The following is a 9805-nucleotide window of genomic DNA, read 5'->3' on the forward strand; positions in this document are numbered from 1 at the left end:
CTCATACACCTCACTACACATATGTTTCCTTGCCATAGATCACATTCTTGGATTTATGGTGGAGACCATTTCTTGGTCAAAAATCCATACGTGTTAGCCTTCTGTATTATTGAAAATGGTCGTTGATCGCTATTTTAGACAAAAATGGGCGTTGTGTGGCCATTGATCATCGACCAGAGGCCATACACCTCACTCCACATATGTTCCCTTGCCATAGATCACATTCTTGGATTTATGGCTGAGACCAATTCTTGGTCAAAAATCCGTAGGTGTTAGCCTTCAGTGTCTTTGAAAATGGTCGTTCATGGCTATTTTCGACAAAAATGGGGGTTGTGTGGCCATTGATCATCGACCAGAGGCTCGTACACCTCACCCCACATATGTTTCCTTGCCATAGATCACATTTTGGATTTCTGGTGGAGAACATTTCTTGGTCAAAAATCCGTAGGTGTTAGTCTTCGGTATTATTAAAAATGGTCGTTCATGGCTATTTTCGAGAAAAATGGGGGTCGTGTGGCCATTAATCATCGACCAGAGGCTCATACACCTCACCCCACGTATGTTTTCTTGCCATAGATCACATTCTTGGATTTCTGGTGGAGACCATTTCTTGGTCAAAAATCCGTAGGTGTTAGCCTTCGGTATTATTGAAAATGGTCGTTCATGGCTATTTTCATCAAAAATAGGGGTTGTGTTGCCATTTATCATCCACCAGAGGCTCGTACACCTCACCTCACTTATGTTTCCTTGCCATAGATCACATTCTTGGATTTATGGTGGAGACCATTTCTTGGTTAAAAATCCGTAGGTGTTAGCCTTCCGTGTCATTGAAAATGGTCGTTCATGGCTATTTTCGTCTAAAATGGGGGTTGTGTGGCCATTGATCATCGACCAGAGGCTCGTACACTTTACCCCACATATGTTTTCTTGCCGTTGATCACATTCTTGGATTTCTGGTGGAGACCATTTCTTGGTCAAGAATCCGTTGGTGTTAGCCTTCGGTATTATTGAAAATGGTCGTTCATGGCTATTTTCGTCTAAAATGGGGGTTGTGTAGCCATTTATCATCGACCAGATGCTTGTACACCTCACCACACATATGTTTCCTTGCCATAGATCACATTCTTGGATTTCTGGTGGAGACCATTTCTTGGTCAAAAATCCGTACATGTTAGCCTTCGGTATTATTGAAAATGGTCATTCATGGCGATTTTCGACAAAAATGGGGGTTGTGTGGCCATTGATCATCAACCAGAGGCTCATAAACCTCACCCCACATATGTTTCCTTGCCATAGATCACATTCTTTGATTACTCGTGGAGACCATTTCTTGGTCAAAAATCCGAATGTGTTAGCCTTCGGTACTATTGAAAATGGTCGTTCATGGCTATTTCGACTAAAATAAGTGTTGTGTGGCCATTGATATTCGACCAGAGGATCATACACCTCACTACACATATGTTTCCTTGCCACAGATCACATTCTTGGATTTATGGTGGAGACCATTTCTTGGTCAAAAATCCGTGAGTGTTAGCCTTCAGTGTCATTGAAAATGGTCGTTCATGGCTATTTTCGACAAAAATGGGGGTTGTGTGGCCATTAATCATCGACCAGAGACTCGAACACCTCACCCCACATATGTTTCCTTGCCATAGATCACATTCTTGGATTTCTGGTGGAGACCATTTCTTGGGCAAAAATCTGAATGTGTTAGCCTTCGGTATTATTGAAAATGGTCATTCATGGCTATTTTCGACAAAAATGGGTGTTGTGGCCATTGATCTTTGACCAGAGGCTCATTCACCTCACTACACATATGTTTCCTTGCCATAGATCACATTCTTGGATTTATGGTGGAGACCATTTCTTGGTCAAAATTCCGTAGGTGTTAGCCTTCAATGTCATTGAAAATGGTCGTTCATGGTTATTTTCGACAAAAAATAGGGTTGTGGGGCCATTGATCGTCGACCAGAGGCTCATACACCTCACCCAACATATGTTTCCTTGCCGTAGATCACATTCTTGGATTTCTGGTGGAGACCATTTCTTCGTCAAAAATCCGTAGGTGTTAGCCTTCGGTATTATTGAAAATGGTCGTTCATGGCTATTTTCGACAAAAATGGGGGTTGTGTGGCCATTGATCATCGACCAGAGGCTCATACACCTCACCTCACATATGTTTCATTGTCATAGATCACATTCTTGGATTTCTGGTGGAGACCATTTCTTGGTCAAAAATCCGTAGGTGTTAGCCTCTAGTATTATTCAAAATGGTCGCTCATGGCAATTTTCATAAAAAATGGGGGTTGTGTGGCCATTTATCATCGACTAGAGTCTCATAAACCTCACCCCACATATGTTTCCTTGCCATAGATCACATTCTTGGATTTCTGGTGGAGACCATTTCTTGGTTAAAAACTCGTACGTGTTAGCCTTCGGTATTATTGAAAATGGTCGTTAATGGCTATTTTCGGCAAAATGGGGGTTGTGTGGCCATTGATCATCGACCAGAGGCTCGTACACCTCACCCCACATATATTTCCTTGCCATAGATCACATTCTTGGATTTCTGGTGGAGACCATTTCTTGGGCAAAAATCCGAATGTCCTTTGGTATTTTTGAAAATGGTCATTCATGGCTATTTTCGACAAAAATGGCGGTTGTGTGGCCATTGATCTTCGACCAGAGGCTCATACACCTCACTACCCATATGTTTCCTTGCCATAGATCACATTCTTGGATTTATGGTGGAGACCATTTCTTGGTCAAAAATCTGTAGGTGTTAGCCTTCAGTGTCATTGAAAATGGTCGTTCATGGCTATTTTCGACAAAAAATAGGGTTGTGTGGCCATTGATCGTCGACCAGAGGCTCATACACCTCACCCCACATATGTTTCCTTGCCGTAGATCACATTCTTGGATTTCTGGTGGAGACCATTTCTTGGTCAAAAATCCGTAGGTGTTAGCCTTCGGTATTATTGAAAATGGTCGTTCATGGCTATTTTCGACAAAAATGGGGGTTGTGTGGCCATTGATCATCGACCAGAGGCTCATACACCTAACCCCACATATGTTTCCTTGCCATAGATCACATTCTTGGATTTCTGGTGGAGACCATTTCTTGGTCAAAAATCCGTAGGTCTTAGCCTCTAGTATTATTGAAAATGGTCGCTCATGGCTATTTTCATAGAAAATGGGGGTTGTGTGGACATTTATCATCGACTAGAGGCTCATAAACCTCACCCCACATATGTTTCCCTGCCATAGATCACATTCTTGGATTTCTGGTGGAGACCATTTCTTGGTCAAAAACTCGTACGTGTTAGCCTTCGGTATTATTGAAAATGGTCGTTCATGGCTATTTTCGGCAAAATGGGTGTTGTGAGGCCATTGATCATTGACCAGAGGCTCATACACCTCACCCCACATATGTTTCCTTGCCATAGATCACATTCTTGGATTTCTGGTGTAGACCATTTCTTGGGCAAAAATCCGAATGTGTTAGCCTTTGGTATTTTTGAAAATGGTCATTCATGGCTATTTTCGACAAAAATGGGGGTTGTGTGGCCATTGATCTTCGACCAGAGGCTCATACACCTCACTACACATATGTTTCCTTGCCATAGATCACATTCTTGGATTTATGGTGGAGACCATTTCTTGGTCGAAAATCCGTAGGTGTTAGCCTTCAGTGTCATTGAAAATGGTCGTTCATGTCTATTTTCGACAAAAATTAGGGTTGTGTGGCCATTGATCGTCGACCAGAGGCTCATACACCTCACCCCACATATGTTTCCTTGCCGTAGATCACATTCTTGGATTTCTGGTGGAGACCATTTCTTGGTCAAAATCCGTAGGTGTTAGCCTTCGGTATTATTGAAAATGGTCGTTCATGGCTATTTTCGACAAAAATGGGGGTTGTGTGTCCATTGATCATCGACTAGAGGCTCATACACCTCACCCCACATATGTTTCCTTGCCATAGATCACATTCTAGGATTTCTGGTGGAGACCATTTCTTGGTCAAAAATCCGTAGGTGTTAGCCTCTATTATTATTGAAAATTGTCGCTCATGGCTATTTTCATAAAAAATGGAGGTTGTGTGGCCATTTATCATCGACTAGAGGCTCATAAACCTCACCCCACATATGTTTCCTTGCCATAGATCACATTCTTGGATTTCTGGTGGAGACCATTTCTTGGTCAAAAACTCGTACGTGTTAGCCTTCGGTATTATTGAAAATGGTCATTCATGGTTATTTTCGGCAAAATGGGGTTGTGTGGCCATTGATCATCGACCAGAGGCTCGTACACCTCGCCCCACATATGTTTCCTTGCCATAGATCATATTCTTGGATTTTTGGTGGAGACCATTTCTTGGGCAAAAATCCGAATGTGTTAGCCTTTGGTATTTTTGAAAATGGTCATTAATGGCTATTTTCGACAAAAATGGGGGTTGTGTGGCTATTGATTTTCGACCAAAGGCTCATACACCTCACTACACATATGTTTCCTTGCCATAGATCACATTCTTGGATTTATGGTGGAGACCATTTCTTGGTCAAAAATTCGTAGGTGTTAGCCTTTAGTGTCATTGAAAATGGTCGTTCATGGCTATTTTCGAAAAAAAAAATAGGGTTGTGTGACCATTGATCATCGACCAGAGGCTCATACACCTCACCCCACATATGTTTCCTTGTCGTAGATCACATTCTTATATTTCTGGTGGAGACCATTTCTTGGTCAAAAATCCGTAGGTGTTAGCCTTCGGTATTATTGAAAATGGCCGTTCATGGCTATTTTCGATAAAAATGGGGGTTGTGTGGCCATTGATCATCGACCAGAGGCTCATACACCTCACCCCACATATGTTTCCTTGCCATAGATCACATTCTTGGATTTCTGGTGGAGACCATTTCTTGGTCAAAAACTCGTACGTGTTAGCCTTCGGTATTATTGAAAATGGTCGTTCATGGCTATTTTCGGCAAAATGGGGGTTGTGTGGCCATTGATCATCGACCAGAGGCTCGTACACCTCACCCCACATATGTTTCCTTGCCATAGATCACATTCTTGGATTTCTGGTGGAGACCATTTCTTGGGAAAAATCCGAATGTGTTAGCCTTTGGTATTTTTGAAAATGGTCATTCATGGCTATTTTCGACAAAAATGGGGGTTGTGTGGCCATTGATCTTCGACCAGAAGCTCATACACCTCACTACACATATGTTTCCTTGCCATAGATCACATTCTTTGATTTATGGTGGAGACCATTTCTTAGTCAGAAATCCATAGGTGTTAGCCTTTAGTGTCATTGAAAATGGTCGTTCATGGCTATTTTCGACAAAAATGGGGGTTGTGTGGCCATTGATCATCGACCAGAGGCTCGTAAACTTCACCCCACATATGTTTTCTTTCCATAGATCACATTCTTGAATTTCTGGAGGAGACCATTCCTTGGTCAAAAATCTGTTGGTGTTAGCCTTCAGTATTATTGAAAATGGTCGTTCATGGCTATTTTCGACTAAAATGGGGGTTGTGTGGTCATTTATCATCGACCAGAGGCTCGTGCAATTCACCCCACATATGTTTCCTTGCCATAGATCACATTCTTGGATTTCTGGTGGAGACCATTTCTTGGTCAAAAATCCGTACGTGTTAGCCTTCGGTATTATTGAATATGGTCATTCATGGCTATTTTCGACAAAAATGGGGGTTGTGTGGCCAATGATTATCGACCAAAGGCTCGTACACCTCACCCCACATATGCTTCCTTGCCATAGATCACATTCTTGGATTTCCGGTGGACACCATTTTTTGGTCAAAAATCTGTACGTGTTAACCTTCAGTATTATTGAAAATGGTCATTCATGGCTATTTTCGACAATAATGGGGGTTGTGTGGCCATTAATCATCGACCAGAGGCTCGTAAACCTCACCCCACATATGTTTCCTTGCCATAGATCACATTCTTTGATTTCTGGTGGAGACCAATTTTTGGTCAAAAATCTGAATGTTTTAGCCTTCGGTAATATTGAAAATTGTCGTTCATGGCTATTTTTGACAAAAATGGGGGTTGTGTGGCCATTGATATTCGAACAAAGGCTCATACACCTCACTACAGATATTTTTCCTTGTCATAGATCACATTCTTGAATTTATTGTGGAGACCATTTCTTGGTCAAAAATCCGTAGGTGTTAGCCTTCAGTGTCATTGAAAATGGTCGTTCATGGCTATTTTCGACAAAAATGGGGTTTGTGTGGCCATTGATCATCGACCAGAGGCTCGTACACTTCACCCCACATATGTTTTTTTGCCAGAGATCACATTCTAGGATTTTTGGTGGAGACCATTTCTTGGTCAAAAATCTGTTGGTGTTAGCCTTCGGTATTATTGAAAATGGTCGTTCATGGCTATTTTCGACTAAAATGGGAGTTGTGTGGCCATTTATCATTGACCAGAGGCTCATACACCTCACCCCACATATGTTTCCTTGCCATAGATCACAGTCTTGGATTTCTGGTGGAGACCATTTCTTGTTCAAAAATCCGTACGTGTTAGCCTTCGGTATTATTGAAAATGATCATTCATGGCTATTTTCGACAAAAATGGGGGTTGTGTGGCCAATGATCATCAACTAGAGGCTCGTAAACCTCACCCCACATATGTTTCCTTGCCATAGATCACATTCTTTGATTTCTAGTGGAGACCATTTTTTGGTCAAAAATCCAAATGTGTTAGCCTTCGGTACTATTGAAAATGGTCGTTCATGGTTATTTTCGACAAAAATGGGGATTGTGTGGCCATTGATATTCGACCAGAGGCTCATAGACCTCACTACACATATGTTTCCTTGCCATAGATCACATTCTTGGATTTATGGTGGAGACCATTTCTTGGTCAAAAATCCGTAGGTGTTAGCCTTAAGTGTCATTGAAAATGGTTGTTCATCGCTATTTACGACAAAAATAGGGGTTGTGTTGCCATTGATCATCGACCAGAGGCTCATACACCTCACCCCACATATGTTTCCTTGCCATAGATCATATTTTTGGATTTCTAGTGGAGACCATTTCTTGGTCAAAAATCCATAAGTGTTAGCCTTCGGTATTATTGAAAATAGTCGTTCATGGCTATTTTCGACAAAAATGGGGGTTGTGTGGCCATTGATCATCAACCAGAGGCTCATAAACCTCACCCCACATATGTTTCCTTGCCATAGATCACATTCTTGGATTTCTGGTGGAGACCATTTCTCGGTAAAAAATCCGTAGGTGTTAGCCTCTAGTATTATTGAAAATGGTCGTTCATGGCTATTTTCATCAAAAATGGGGGTTGTGTGGCCATTTATCATCGACCAGAGGCTCGTACACCTCACCCCACATAAGTTTCCTTGCCATAGATCACATTCTTGGATTTCTGGTGGAGACCATTTCTTGGTCAAAAATTCGTACGTGTTAGCCTTCGGTATTATTGAAAATGGTCGTTCATGACTATTTTCGACAAAATGGGGGTTGTGTGGCCATTGATCATCGACCAGAGCCTCGTACACCTCACCCCACATATGTTTCCTTGCCATAGATCACATTCTTGGATTTCTGGTGGAGACCATTTCTTGGGCAAAAATCCGAATGTGTTAGCCATCGGTATTCTTGAAAATGGTCATTCATGGCTATTTTCGACAAAAATGGGGGTTGTGTGGCCATTGATCTTCGACCACAGGCTCATACACCTCACTACACATATGTTTCCTTGCCATAGATCAAATTCTTGGATTTATGGTGTAGACCATTTCTTGGTCAAAAATCCATAAGTGTTAGCCTTCAGTGTCACTGAAAATGATCGTTCATGGCTACTTTCGACAAAAATGGGGGTTGTGTGGCCATTGATCATCGACCAGAGGCTCGTACACTTCACCCCACATATGTTTTCTTGCCATAGATCACATTCTTGGATTTCTGGTGGAGACCATTTCTTGGTCAAAAATCTGTTGGTGTTAGCCTTCGGTATTATTGAAAATGGTCGTTCATGGCTATTTTCGACTAAATGGGGTTGTGTGGCCATTTATCATCGACCAGAGGCTCATACACCTCACCCCACATATGTTTCCATGTCATTGAAAATGGTCGTTCATGGCTATTTTCGACAAAAAATAGGGTTGTGGGGCCATTGATCGTCGACCATAGGCTCATACACCTCACCCAACATATGTTTCCTTGCCGTAGATCACATTCTTGGATTTCTGGTGGAGACCATTTCTTCGTCAAAAATCCGTAGGTGTTAGCCTTCGGTATTATTGAAAATGGTCGTTCATGGCTATTTTCGACAAAAATGGGGGTTGTGTGGCCATTGATCATCGACCAGAGGCTCATACACCTCACCTCACATATGTTTCATTGTCATAGATCACATTCTTGGATTTCTGGTGGAGACCATTTCTTGGTCAAAAATCCGTAGGTGTTAGCCTCTAGTATTATTCAAAATGGTCGCTCATGGCAATTTTCATAAAAAATGGGGGTTGTGTGACCATTTATCATCGACTAGAGTCTCATAAACCTCACCCCACATATGTTTCCTGGTCATAGATCACATTCTTGGATTTCTGGTGGAGACCATTTCTTGGTCAAAAACTCGTACGTGTTAGCTTTCGGTATTATTGAAAATGGTCGTTCATGGCTATTTTCGGCAAAATGGGGGTTGTGTGGCCATTGATCATCGACAAGAGGCTCGTACACCTCACCCCACATATATTTCCTTGCCATAGATCACATTCTTGGATTTCTGGTGGAGACCATTTCTTGGGCAAAAATCCGAATGTCCTTTGGTATTTTTGAAAATGGTCAATCATGGCTATTTTCGACAAAAATGGCGGTTGTGTGGCCACTGATCTTCGACCAGAGGCTCATACACCTCACTACACATATATTTCCTTACCATAGATCACATTCTTGAATATATGGTGGAGACCATTTCTTGGTCAAAAATCCGTAGGTGTTAGCCTTCAGTGTCATTGAAAATAGTCGTTCATGGCTATTTTCGACAAAAAATAGGGTTGTGCGGCCATTGATCGTCGACCAGAGGCTCATACACCTCACCCCACATATGTTTCCTTGCCGTAGATCACATTCTTGGATTTCTGGTGGAGACCATTTCTTGGTCAAAAATCCGTAGGTGTTAGCCTTCGGTATTATTGAAAATGGTCGTTCATGGCTATTTTCGACAAAAATGGGGGTTGTGTGGCCATTGATCATCGACCAGAGGCTCATACACCTAACCCCACATATGTTTCCTTGCCATAGATCACATTCTTGGATTTCTGGTGGAGACCATTTCTTGGTCAAAAATCCGTAGGTTTAGCCTCTAGTATTATTGAAAATGGTCGCTCATGGCTATTTTCATAGAAAATGGGGGTTGTGTGGACATTTATCATCGACTAGAGGCTCATAAACCTCACCCCACATATGTTTCCTTGCCATAGATTACATTCTTGGATTTCTGGTGGAGACCATTTCTTGGTCAAAAACTCGTACGTGTTAGCTTTCGGTATTATTGAAAATGGTCGTTCATGGCTATTTTCGGCAAAATAGGTGTTGTGTGGCCATTGATCATTGACCAGAGGCTCATACACCTCACCCCACATATGTTTCCTTGCCATAGATCACATTCTTGGATTTCTGGTGGAGACCATTTCTTAGGCAAAAATCCGAATGTGTTAGCCTTTGGTATTTTTGAAAATGGTCATTCATGGCTATTTTCGACAAAAATGGGGGTTGTGTGGCCATTGATCTTCGTCTAGAGGCTCAT

Source organism: Zea mays, chromosome 7 (assembly GCF_902167145.1).
Source record: "Zea mays cultivar B73 chromosome 7, Zm-B73-REFERENCE-NAM-5.0, whole genome shotgun sequence".
Lineage (NCBI taxonomy): Eukaryota > Viridiplantae > Streptophyta > Magnoliopsida > Poales > Poaceae > Zea > Zea mays.